A 13,508-nucleotide genomic window follows, 5' to 3' on the forward strand; every position below is an offset into this window, starting at 1 on the left:
GTAAGAATGTACCAAATAGCATCAAGACTCAGTGTCTTAACGGCAAATTTTTGCACACAAATGTTATTTTAAATAAAAATGATTTGTTATTTTATTTAGAGGATGTATGTAAGAAAATAGGGATGGATAGCTTAATCGACGCCCCGGTGATAAAGTAGCCGGGGAAGGTAGGCTTATTAGGACCAATAAAAAAAATTAAAAAAATCCTGGCAGCATTTCCTCGATGTGATACTTATTCGTTGAGTGAGGAAAGCACCAGCTCTTTCACCGATATGTATGTATTAGATGTAAACAAAAAAAAGCAGCAAACAGAGAAGCTTCCACCGCTAATATACGAAAATAATATACAATTGAATAGACACGAACTATGAATAATGTTTAAACAATATTGAAAACATTTATAGTTTCATAAAGACCTCATCCAAGGATCATCTTGTATTTCAAAAATATTATTATTCAAAATTCATAATGACCAAACTACTACGAAGACCGAACCCCATGATGCTACGAAATTTTAAACTCGTAGAATAGCTACGTAAATACACTCAAACATACATAATAATCGATCGCTTAAACCGAGAAGGCTTTATGTGTAAATTAAAAGCCTCCTCGTATCTGGATATCCGTCATTCCACATTTCTTAAGGCGGTTCATTAATATTTAATCATCATTTATATAGGCTTCTAGGTTTTTCGACATTTATTTTTAATTATCTATACACTATAAAAAAGCCGTACATTAGTAATTAGTCGTAATTCCTCATTTTTACCTAAAAAATTCCATTCATTCACGTACTCACATGTACCGCTCAGACATGACGGCATAGTGCCCTGAGTTATTTAGTTATTTCTGATATAGTAACAGCCTTTTAAGCGTAATTTACGTTGGTTCATTTCCAGGAATTTTTGTTCCATGGGCTATCACAAGCAGAACGAAGAATAAGCTGCTGTCAAAGGTATTATAGTACTAATACTTAAAAAGCCGCTGCAAGCAAATCCATGGTATCACTAAACATCAGATGAGTTTGCTCTATTAAAAAAACGCATCTTTTCACTGCATTGGTCAGTGGTCATTCAAAGCGATGTATAAATGTTGACCTACGGTTAACGATTTGTATATGTTTACATGTGACAGTTGACTGGAATGTCTCTTGCTTGCTTGCTAAATGTGAAGCCGTTACACAAGTTGTATTTAAATAACCGAACATGCGTTTATGTCATCTATTTTCTCATTATTCAAATTTCGAATTTAATATTTTGTAGTAGGATCGATCTTCTTTCTATGTGCGCATTTAACATTCGCTGAAACGGTGAAAGAAAACAACGTGAGAACACCGGCTTGCCGTAGACACAAAAAATTCGGTGTGTGTCAGGCTGTTCACCTACTTGCTAATTTGATTTACAAATGATCATGAAACAGATACAGAAATCTAAGGCCCAGACTAGCTGACCAGGCAAACGATGTTTTGCCATGTATATTATTTCTAGGAATCATTTTTTTTAATAAAAATAACTATCTACTACACTAAAAAATAGGGGTTGATCATAGAAGGGTGAAAATTTAGGGTTGTCTGTATTTTTATATGTTTTATTATAAATAAATAAACACAAAAAATTGTCTATAAATAAAAACATTTTTTTTGTGTGGACACTCCTTCCACTTAGGGGTTTGAAGATAGATAGTAGCAGATTCTCAGATTTACTGAATATGTATAAAAAATTGCATAAGAATCGGTCGAGCCGTTTCGGAGGAGTATGGGAACGAACATTGTGACACGAGAATTTTATATATTAGATTCGTGTTCATATTCGTAAACAACTTTTTAGTCATTTAGTCATGCGTAAAGAGATTTCGCTGATCGATCTAGTAGGGTGTTGGAAATGCAAACGAGGCACACGCAGGTCACACAGGTAATGATGTCCTATTGAGTGCGGTCAGACTATCTCCCGGTCAATGTAAACATGGCACAGAGGGAACGATTGCGGAATGCAAAGCGACATCTTTTGGCCTCGATTGAATGTGTGATCTTTCCTTTGCTTGACTTTTCTTTTCATTCCCGAAGATGTTTCAATTGAGATATACTTTCCTATTTACAGGTGTATACGAATACCACCCTGATGTACATAATTTTATAGTATTTACTGGTCTGAAAATTCTATTACTTTTTTGGTTAATTTAATTTATTTATAAAACTTCACCTTAGTTGTTAAGCTAAATTCATATGTTTGAAGCTATATTCTTAAACACATGACAATTATGGGTATCATAATTTTTTACAAAAAATTAGAGAAATATATTCGAAAACACTTGCTCGTACGGTGAAGAAAATATCAGGAGGAAACCGGCACCCACCTACTTATCGTCGTGTATAGAAGGAAATAGTCTGTAAAATAATGCAACAATGTTGTAATTAATTGTTTATTACCTGTGACTGTAATACGGATAAAGTATTGCCATTTCCATCTATTAAAAAAGCAAATACGTTATACTCTCTGGCATTGAGAGTGTCCATGGGCGGCGGTATCACTTAACATCAGGTGAGCCTCCTGCCCGTTTGCCCCCCGTTCTATTAAAAAAATAAATAAATATATAAATATAACATATACTCTACCATAAATTCGTTACTAAATTTTCAATAACACAAATCATATTGTCATTTCGGCGTTCAGTTTTATAATAGAATAATTTGCTGTATATTTTACATTAAAAAATATGATATATATAAATAATAATTACTCGTACAAGGATTTAGATTTTATATAGAAATCGGGCTTGCTTTTACGACTTACCTAAGCAATTTTACAGCGTCAAGTTATTCCCTGTTTGTACTTTATAATTCCGCTGTCATTTTATTTATATTTTCCCAAGATATCGCCGGTATCTTGCTAATAAACTTTGCGATGAGATCGGTCGGAATTTTAAGTATTATTTTATGTTAATTGCAGTCATAGTTGAAACCCCGTCGTAACTTTTAACTTTGATTTCATTTGCATTGTTCAAAATAACTTTGTTACATTACAAAGCTTTTAATATTATAAATAAAGTGTTATAATATTTCGCGAGTCAAATTTATTTAATTATTTCGTTAATTTTAACGCAAAGATGCGTTTTTTTCTACAGATTTAATGCGATTTAAACTAACATTATTTATGTAATTTATATGTAACAAGAGATTAGCATAGGAAAGCCATGCACCACTTATGTGATTCTAAAGATATTATTATTTTAAGAATACAATAGGCAATTGGCAAGAGACAGCACGGTCTCCCGCGGCTATTGCTTCATCTTCTGCCCTATGTCTTACAGATCTTGTGATTTTTTCACTAAGACTCCCAGCTGCCTAGACGCTAATGCATTGACACATCTCTGATAGAAGATATTTTCAATTATCTCTAAACATCTATAACTAAAACATCAATGTGGAACCAGATGCCCACTGAAATTCTAATATTAATTCGACTTAGAATGTTTTAAGAAATGAGCTTACCAATATAAAAAGGCCGGCAACACACTTGCGTGTGTCTATGGGCGGTGGTATCACATAACACAAGCTGTGTCTGTTATTGCCCCCTATTATATATAAAAAAATTTAAGGTTCAATTTGTACCTAGGCTGGACAAGCGAAATGGAAGAAATTTTAGAATTACAATATCAGTAAATAAAAGTAATTATGTACATGAGTATGCACTTTCAATTTATGTTGTTTTTTTATGTTACAGGAGGAAAACGGGCAGGAGGCACACCTGATGTTAAATGATACCGCCGCCCATAGACACTTGCACTGCCAGAAGACTCGCTGCCGGCCTTTGAAGAATTGGTACTTTATTGTAAGAAAGAAAAATCTAATGTATGAATATTTAAAAAAAAATCCATTTAGAAGCAAATTTTACAGATTTGTTTCCGGTACTGGCCTCTTTCTTAGTCAGATGTAGTATAAAAAAATGCAAATACTATTAGTATTAGGAAATTCATTAATAATTCAAATGTACTATACATAATTAAACAGATTAACACTGCAAAGTTATCAATTTCGTGTATTTGAGAGGTCAATTCAAACAACCTGAGGGTTCTAAGGTGTTCCTTTGAACTGGCAAGTGGTGATGTATAGTTTTGTAGTAGGGTGACCACGATAACTTTAAATAAGGATGACAATAGTATTTAGTTTACAAATTTACGTAAATTTAATTATTTATCAGGCCATTTAAAATGTATTATTTCACAGGAGACCTAAGAGCTGGCAGCTACCTCGGACAGAGAATTAGTCTGGCAATTCAAGACTACCTGCCAGTATCTCCGGAACCTTGCCTAAAGGAGTCCCTCCTTTTAATAATATATATTAGTAATTTTATTTTAAGGTTAGTTATTGGTTTTTTGTTATAGATTTAATTTGGTTATTTATTATATAATATATATACATTATTAATTAAATAAACTAGTGTAATAAATGAACCATTTGATTAAATTTCTATTTACAACGAATTCTCGACTTCCCTTTTAATATAACCATAAAAATATATTCCCTTTTAAATTTTTCTTTTCTGTGTTCGAACCCTATTTGTGCTCTAATTGGTAGTTATATGAGCAATCAGTACTTATTCTTAACCAATAAGAAAGAAGATGTCATGTACCATAAATGGAGATGATGGATCATGATAGCGTGGTCATAAAATTTTATTTCTATTTACAACGAATTATTTACTTCCATTATAATAAAATAAATGAGACGCTACTTAGTTCTGGGCCTCAGGTTTCTCTGCTTAGTGAGAATTTGTATTTTCCGTTATAATAAATATATTCCCATTTAGTTTGTACTATTCTGAGAAGCATCCGGAGGCTAAAGGTTCACGCCTCTTCAACAAATTAAATTACTTATTCTAAAGTTGTTATCTAATCTATTAGTAATAATTAATTAATCTCAAAATAGAAGACCTGTTACCCGAGAAAACCCGTAATATCCAATCTCAGCCGCTTCTTCCTTATTAGGCTGTTCACAAATTGAATCGCCGGGTATCTTGTGCTAGTCTAAAAAGCTCCTCAGCAGATGTAGTGGCTGCCCACACCCATACCGCAACCACAACATCTTCCTTCTACCGGCTTCAGCTTATCGCTAAGAACTCCTCAGTTCATACAATTTTGTGGCACCACTATATTGCTAAATCATGGCCACCATTGCAAGATACCTTTAAGTGGCAATGTTTGCTAAGGAAGTTGACCTGTATTGACTCATCTGATTTGCTTAGTCCTGTAGTTTTGGAGTTATTAACGAACATACATAATAGCCTAATTGATGTTTGCCAAGGTCTTTGTGGGCTTAAGATAAACCCGTTAATCATTTGTGACCAAAATGTTGGTAAACCCTGGAGACACATAGTCTGTTATTATATTTGAATTATTGGTCTGGAGGATTTAGATAATTGTGAGATACAAAAATTGTGTTAGACAAGATTTTTTTAATGTCACATGGGCAAGAGGCTCATCTGCAGTGATGGACTTGGACACTCACTTTGCCAGAAGGCTCGCAAGTGCGTTGCCGGCATTTTGAGAACTGGTACGCTCTTTTCTTGAAGGACCCTATGTCGAATTGGTTCGGATTGGTCCGTTCTACGCCCTTGATTTCAGAACTGGCAGTAAATGTAAAATTAGAAGATTAATATGTATTTCTTTACTGACAAGTCATAAGTGTACATTATGTTACCTACATGATTAAATGATTTTTTTAATTTTTTTTAAATACTTCAGTGGGCAACTGGTTCCATAGAGTGGTGACAATCATCAAATTTAATAATACTACCAATTAGTCAAAAATACATATTATTAATTCAATTAATTAATAGGTGAATTAAATATTAGTACTAGCTATCCACGACACAGGGAATCCTAGTGTGGGGGCTAGCGCACTTTATTTTACCTAAATATCCTGTTATTGTGTATAATAAAGTTTTTAAAACAAAAGCTGGGGCGGCCGCAGAGCAGGCGGAAAATAATAAACGGCTCAAATATAAGAGTCTTTCCACCAACTTCGAATTTGTTCCCTTTTGGGAGAGACTTGGGCCGTGGGGTTTAATTGCAAGCGCAAATTACAGATTTAAATTGGTATCGCGTAGACTGAACCGGTGACTTCAGAGCTGGTGCTTTCCTCGCTCAACGAATAAGTATCGCAATACAGCGAGGAAATGCTGCTAGCGTTAAAGCTACACTGCCACAGGGAAACTTGATTTTAATTAAGTATTACCATAAATATATTACAGTTAACAAACACACGCACAATCGCTTAGATTAACCCTTTAAAACATTTAATTACAAATGGATCAGAATATGCTTGTCATTGAAATATAAAAAATCACTACGCTAATTAAGGTGCGGTTTGAGTAATAGATTGGTTATCTCACGAAGCTTTACGGTTATTAATGTAATTCATTTGAATGTAAAGCAAAAATAGGTTTGTGTGTATAATTAATCGGAAAGGATTATAATTTACTATTAAAATTTGTCGTCATCGTGGCTTCGTGTGTGTAATGCAAATAAGCAGGTCGTCATGATCGTAGAACAATGTCGGATTTGAAAAAAAATCCAAAATCCACTTTCTATCATATTTGGATACTACATTGACTAAACGTTACGGCTACATTAAAAAAAATTCCATGTGTTTTAAGTTTCAAATTAATCAGCCGGTAAAGAACATATATTAGAACTTTAGATGGCAATTCTGTCGCATAACGTCTTGTGCAGTAAACGCATATTTTTTATTTATTTATATTATCATGAGCACGTATACAGTGTAAACAGTGTGAATATAGATATACAAATACATGGAGTGATTATATACTGGTACACGATCATCTATTCTTAGAAATAATTAATTAACAAAGAAGTTTCACTACTGCCCTGCGATTCTGTAACTCACTTTTCGAACTCACACAGCGGTTTCCGCATCGGCGGTCGCTCTCAAATCAGTCGTGAAGCAGTCATTTTATGATTTGGCATTCGGAAAAGGTGGGAGCTTGTAGTTTATTGTTAATCAGAATGCCAAATCATGTGTACTTTGTACGCACGCACTTTTTACCATTAATTTCGTCACTCTATTAAAAATTTCTTACGGTCATTATTAAATTTCTTCCTCAATAAAATTCACCGAAAATCTTTAAATCAAACATATGATTCCCTAAGGGAGTTGTAATTGTTATAACACACGCGAAGGCGACATTGTTATTAATTTCTGTCATTCCACCATGCTTTTACGATCGTTAGGTGGCTAATATACCATAAATATTATTGTTATATGTAGGCTGGTGACAGAGCTCCCTAAACTATTAAATTTTGTATGAACTGGACGGTTAAATGCTTAGAATTACGTTCAAAAACCTCTAGTGAGCAACGGTTTAGTTGGAACTGTTTTGGATGTAATACTATGGCTATGACTGATGAACCAAGACTGAAACATTTAAAAAAAAACGATGGGTTGCACTCCGGGAGTGCCGGCAGAAGTGAAAACTTGAATATTAACGTTGTGCCTTGCACGAGTTGCTTTATTTATCAGTATAAAAGTATCATTATGTGGTAGAATACAATATTTATTTATTGTGCTATCGTAGACAAACATGACAATTTATATTACACTAAATACGCCGCGCCAGCTGTCTACTCTCCATCTGTCTTACGAATTTTCGATCAGGTCACGTGTCCTGACGCGAGTTTAAATTTTTTTACCCATTCCAAAAAAAGTATTCGCTAAAGAAGTTTTCACTTCAAAATATACTATTAGACAAAGCAAACTACAATTTACCTACCTTCATTTGTTTTTAGTGAGTCATAGACAAGACAAAATTGGTTGGGGCTTACAGCTCCGCTACACTGTAACCAATGCTTATGTGCTACGAATACTTTGACTTAATAGGTTTATTTTTAAATCAACTATTGTTTGACAAAAGGCTTTGTTGAATGAGAAAATTTTGTATGAACACGTATTTATCGTTATAATTTCTTTGTTATACGAAACAACAAAACATTCATATAAGTCAGTTATTACATTAATATTCGTATATTAAAAAATAATTAAGGTCACATTACACCGCCCTATAATTAATCAGAACAAATCCGCTCCCAGCTATTCCGAAACATATTATTAATTACAAGTATATCACGATATACATTTATGTCTTTTATTTGCATATCTGTATGGGCGAGGTTCGGCATGCGATCTGTTTGGTGCAAGGTACACGCTTACGCTTACAAATAAAATCCGTAACTGGGAAAATTTAGACCAGGAAAGCTCAGAACAGAGCAGAGTGGAGAGAAATGGAGGAGGCCTTTGCCAAAGTTGGGCAAACAGATGGGTTGTCGGTGTCACCGACTCACTAGTGTTCAGTTTAAGTTTAAAATTATGTTATTATTTTCTATCTGATTAAAGGCTTTATTATTATTATTATTATACACGCTTACGAGCCTGCTTACCGCATCTCATAATCTTTTTGTTGACACTGAGTGTTTTAAGGCAGTTTTTCTACCACTATGTGGAACCAGTTACCCATTAAATTATTTCCGAAAACTCAACTTAGGGTCCTTCAAGAAAAGAGCGTACCAATTCTTAAAAGGCTACGCAAGCCCTCTGGCATTGAAAGATTTCATGGGTATCGCTTAACATCAGGTGAATCTCCTGCCTACTGCGTGCCTTTATGCTGTCTGCAAGCGAAGAAAGTGCCCTTAGTGTGTTAAGTGAGCTCACTAAGTGCTTCATCACCATGAATTCTTTTGGAATTTTCAGGAAGTAACTCGATAAGTATCCTCACTCGTAAAGAACTAATATGAACCCATAAGGGTCCTTCAAGAAAAGAGCGTACCAATTCTTAAAACGCTGACAACGCGAGCCCTGTTTTAGCCGAGTTTTAAAAACTGTTTGGTAAGATGTTTATAATATGCTTTATCAATCTAGTCTTGTCTTTTCTATTATTGATATCTCACTTAATATAATTTTTAATAAAGAAATATAAGTCTATAACTTACACCACAAATATATTTTGATGGAAATATGGGTGTATCCATCGAAATACGAGTGAACTGTCCTCGTTTACTTGGTTTAGGGTTAAAACAGTAACGTACAAAACCCCTTTGCATACGTCCAAGCCGTATTTCATCATTTTAATAATCCCATAGCTTTTCGACAACTGTGGTGGCGCTACAACCTTTTATGGCTGGGCCTCAGACTTCTATAACAGTTTCGTGATCATTTTTCTTTATAATAGTTAAGTGACCAGCCTTCTATGCCTGACACCCTGTGGACTTCCTTTCTTTCCTTCACCGTACGAGCGATTAAATCACCATTTTGATAAAAATCCTTGCGAAAGAAAAAACTACTACATATGTTCTAAATAACACTGGAATGCAACTCCTATATCCATACGATATTGTGTTTCACAGAAATGGAGGCTCTTTTCATTGGAGGCTTTAATCAATACGAAGATCATTGCACTCGACTTTCTAGTAGAAGCATGAAAGCCTTTCAAAATGCCTATCACAGTATGGGCTAGTAAAGTATATTTAGTTACTAAATTACGGCAAATTTAATTGAATTCGAATTCTGTACGAATACAACAAAATTAACTAATTCAGAGTTTATATATTAGAGGTTAATTTAAATAAAAGCGTAACAGTTACCTATCTGCAAATAATCATTCTTTAGTAAGATATTAAGGTAAACATTTTTATTTTTTTATTATATAATATACTAATATTAGTTTGAAACTTTAAATTATGTATATTTAAATATAACCTGTAATTAAAATTCTTTACAAGTTTTTTTTATTTCTGTTCTGTGTTAGTTTGGGTGGCTTAGGAAAGATTATCGCTACAAGGCCGTTGGGATATGCATTTATTTGTGTATTTCGTAATCCTTCAACTAACATAGATTATAATATGTAACACGAAACAAATATACTAAACATATAGCCAAAGATTGAATTCATAATATATATAATACTATATCAATAATATTACCGGAGTCCAACTACTATGGATTAAATAAATATTAAGTCCATAATAGCAGAGTAGTGCGGCACACGGTTGGTCAATCAAAACAAAAATATACAGAACCCTATATCAATTTATAATGCTCTTTTCCTAATAGTTTTTTGGAATTATGCGCATGATAATAATAAATTCTGACCTTATCGAAAGATTAGGAATTTTTAGATTTAATTAAATGACCAAATTCACGGAATGTATTACCTAGATATCCTCGAGTATTACTTGGGAAGTTAGTATAATTCAAATTAAAATTTATACTTGCGATATGAAAACAGGTGCGCTACAGCCCTTTATATATGCCTCAGATTCGTAGTAATTTTTTTTATTAGGCAAGTAGGTAATTGCTGTGTAAACAATTAAAAACTTAAATGGACTTGGACTGGGAATATCATAAAATAAAAATAAATCAGCGGCGCTACAACCTCTTTAGGTCTGGGCCTCAGATTTTTGAATCTGTTTCATGATCATTTTTCAATCTAATAGGCAAGAAGGTGATCAGTCTCCAGTGCCTCTCATACTTGACAGATCAGACAGTGTCGACTTTTTGGGTCTAAGACATGTCGGTTTCCTCACGATGTTTTCCTTCACCGTTCGAGCGAATGTTAATGCGTACATAGAAAGAAAGCCCATTAGTGCACAGCCAGGGATCGAACCTACGACATCAGGGATGAGAGTCGCACGCTGAAGCCACTAGGCCAACAATGTTCCCAATCATAATAAACTAAGATAAAATATAAAAGATAAAGACATATTTCTCTCCCAATATCAACATAATTACATACATTTTCCTTTCTAGAAAACTGACAAAGGCCGTCAAAACATTCGAAATCCCAAATTGCCATAAGTTAAACATTAATACCCCATTATACAGCCTCAAAGCGAACGACACAAGAAAAAATCACTTCAAGTGTATGCTACTAAATTTTTCATCTTTCATTACGGGGTTTTTCCGTTTTTGGCGCTTTTTGGTTATTTTCAACCTTATTGACTAAAATACGTATGTCTATACATAGTTATTAATCCATAAGCGATTTTCGTCTGTGATTTGAGTCTTTGTGCGATTTTTAGTCGTTCAATATTATTTCTATTGATTTAGGCACCACATTAGCACTTAGCCAAAGTTTGGACGTTAAGAATTTCCATAGAAAAATATCACCTTCAATACCTCTTGTAACGCTAAAATAACTTCTTCTTTTAGTGACTCTCTATTTCTGAAGGTTGACGGTCGGTCTCTTGAAGCGTGTCTTTAATATTAATTTGCTTACATATTGCTGCACATATTTAATTTGTCAAAAATTGCATTCAAATAAAATTCACGCCAAATTTATTTACTGCGCCGTTTAAATGATTCTTAAAAATAATTTTGGAATCTATTCTTATTTAAACCCGCATCAGAACTTCAATTCAGTTCAACCGTAAAACGCACAAGCACATATCAACCATCCCACTATGAACTTTTTGTTTTTTAGCCGTATTTTCGGGTTATTCATACTCTTTATCCCAATACGGCAGAGTTCATTGAAAAATAATCCAAAGCGTACAGGTTAAAAATACGAGTCCTCTGACGCTCGCATCTCGACATCGGTCGTCCATTTTTGATGAGGAATCTTTTGATAACCACCCCCCGGCCTCCCCCTGACTCAGATAATGCGGTGGACACACGGCGAATAAAAATGTTTATTAAATGAAAATCCTTTTTTCAGCTATACATTATAGAGTATTATTGTTAATAAGTGTGCAGTGTTGGACTAATGGATTCACCGTGCGACTCTCATCCCTGACATCGTAGGTTCGATCCCCGGCTGTGCACCAATGGACTATCTTTCTATATGCGCATTCAACATTCGCTCGAGCGGGGAAGAAAAACATCGTGAGGAAACCTACAAGTCTTAGACCCAATTCAACGGCGTGTGTCAGGCACACGAAGCAGATCACCTACTTGCCAATTGGAATGCAAAAAATGATCATGAAACAGATTCAGAAATCTGAGGCCCAGACCTAAGGAGGTTGTAGCGCCACTGATTTATTTTATTTTATAAATCAACAAAATGAACTAGAGTACCACATACTTTTCTTTGCCGGTAAGAGCGTCGCTGTCATGGATATAAGTCATGCAGGCTAACTTAATAATTTATTGAAATGTCTTAATAAAACTATGTATACTAGTATCAAAAAAAATGTGACACAAACTTAGGAACAACTGTTATGATAGTAGTTACCTGTACTATTAATATAATATCTTTTAAGGTACCTAATGCAAGGAATAAAAATAAATACATTTCAGTTGGATTTTTATTAGATGTTGGTCGATAGTGAAATTATTTATTGTACGTGTTTCGCTATCAAATTTACATAGAGTAAAGCTTGCCATCTTTCTCCCCCGTGTGTCCGCATAAACCCCACTCGGCGGTCTGTCCGTATTGAAATTTTTGAATATGCCAACACTCGAGGATCCAGTACTCGAGTGTATCCCAAATTTTCGGCGTAATTATACAGTCGAGAGGTTCTCGATTTTAGTTCACCGATATTATGTTTTGCCAGGCTTGCCGCATTGCCTTTTTGCTGTTTTAACCGCTAAAGAGGCATGCTTTATAACTGAATACAGATTGATACTACAACCAATAATAAAATATGAATTTTCTAATATTTGGACACACTCTTGTCCTTCATGTCACATTGAAAGTTGCTACTTTGTCAGACTGTCTAGATTTTTAAAAATTTACTGGAGTCTTTAGATAACAAAACTTACAACCTGTTTCCTGAAGTTATTTTAAAGTGTTATTATTTTAATTATTTATTTATAGCATAAATTTCAAACAATTATTTTAATTTATAGACAACTTTTTAAAAAAATAGTAGTTGTCTTTTATTGACATAACCTTTACACATTTAAAGAAAAACTTGCTTTACAGCTTAATTTAATTTAATATAATTTTATTATGTTAAATAATTGTAAATTTATAATAATACATAACTTTAATGCGGTTAAAAAGTTTTTTCTTTAAAGAGTAGTTACTACTTAAAGATTAAACAAAAAACTTACATTCATCTTTCAGTCTTCCCAAAATATTAATATACCCTCAAAGTAAAGAAATGAATGTTTTTTATGTAATAGGAGGCAAACGGGCAGAAGGCTCATCTAATGTTAAGTGATACTCATATGGACACTCACAATGCTAGAAGGTGAAGGTGGTTCGTTGCTGGCCTTTCAAGAATTGGTACGCTCTTTTCTTCAAGGACTCTAAGTCGAATTGGTTCGGAAGTTCAGCCCTGCGATTCTGTAACTCACTTTTCGAACTCACATTCTGATAAACAATAAACTACAAGCTCCCACCTTTTCAGAATGCCAAATCATAAAATGACTGCTTCACGACTGATTTGAGAGCGACAGCCGTTGCGAAAACCGCTCTGTGAGTTCGAAAAGTGAGTTACAGAATCGCAGGGCTGTAGGCAGCTGGTTCCACATAGAAGTGGAGCGCGGCAAAAAC

Source organism: Pieris napi, chromosome 11 (genome assembly GCF_905475465.1).
Source record: "Pieris napi chromosome 11, ilPieNapi1.2, whole genome shotgun sequence".
NCBI classification, from domain to species: Eukaryota; Metazoa; Arthropoda; class Insecta; order Lepidoptera; family Pieridae; genus Pieris; species Pieris napi.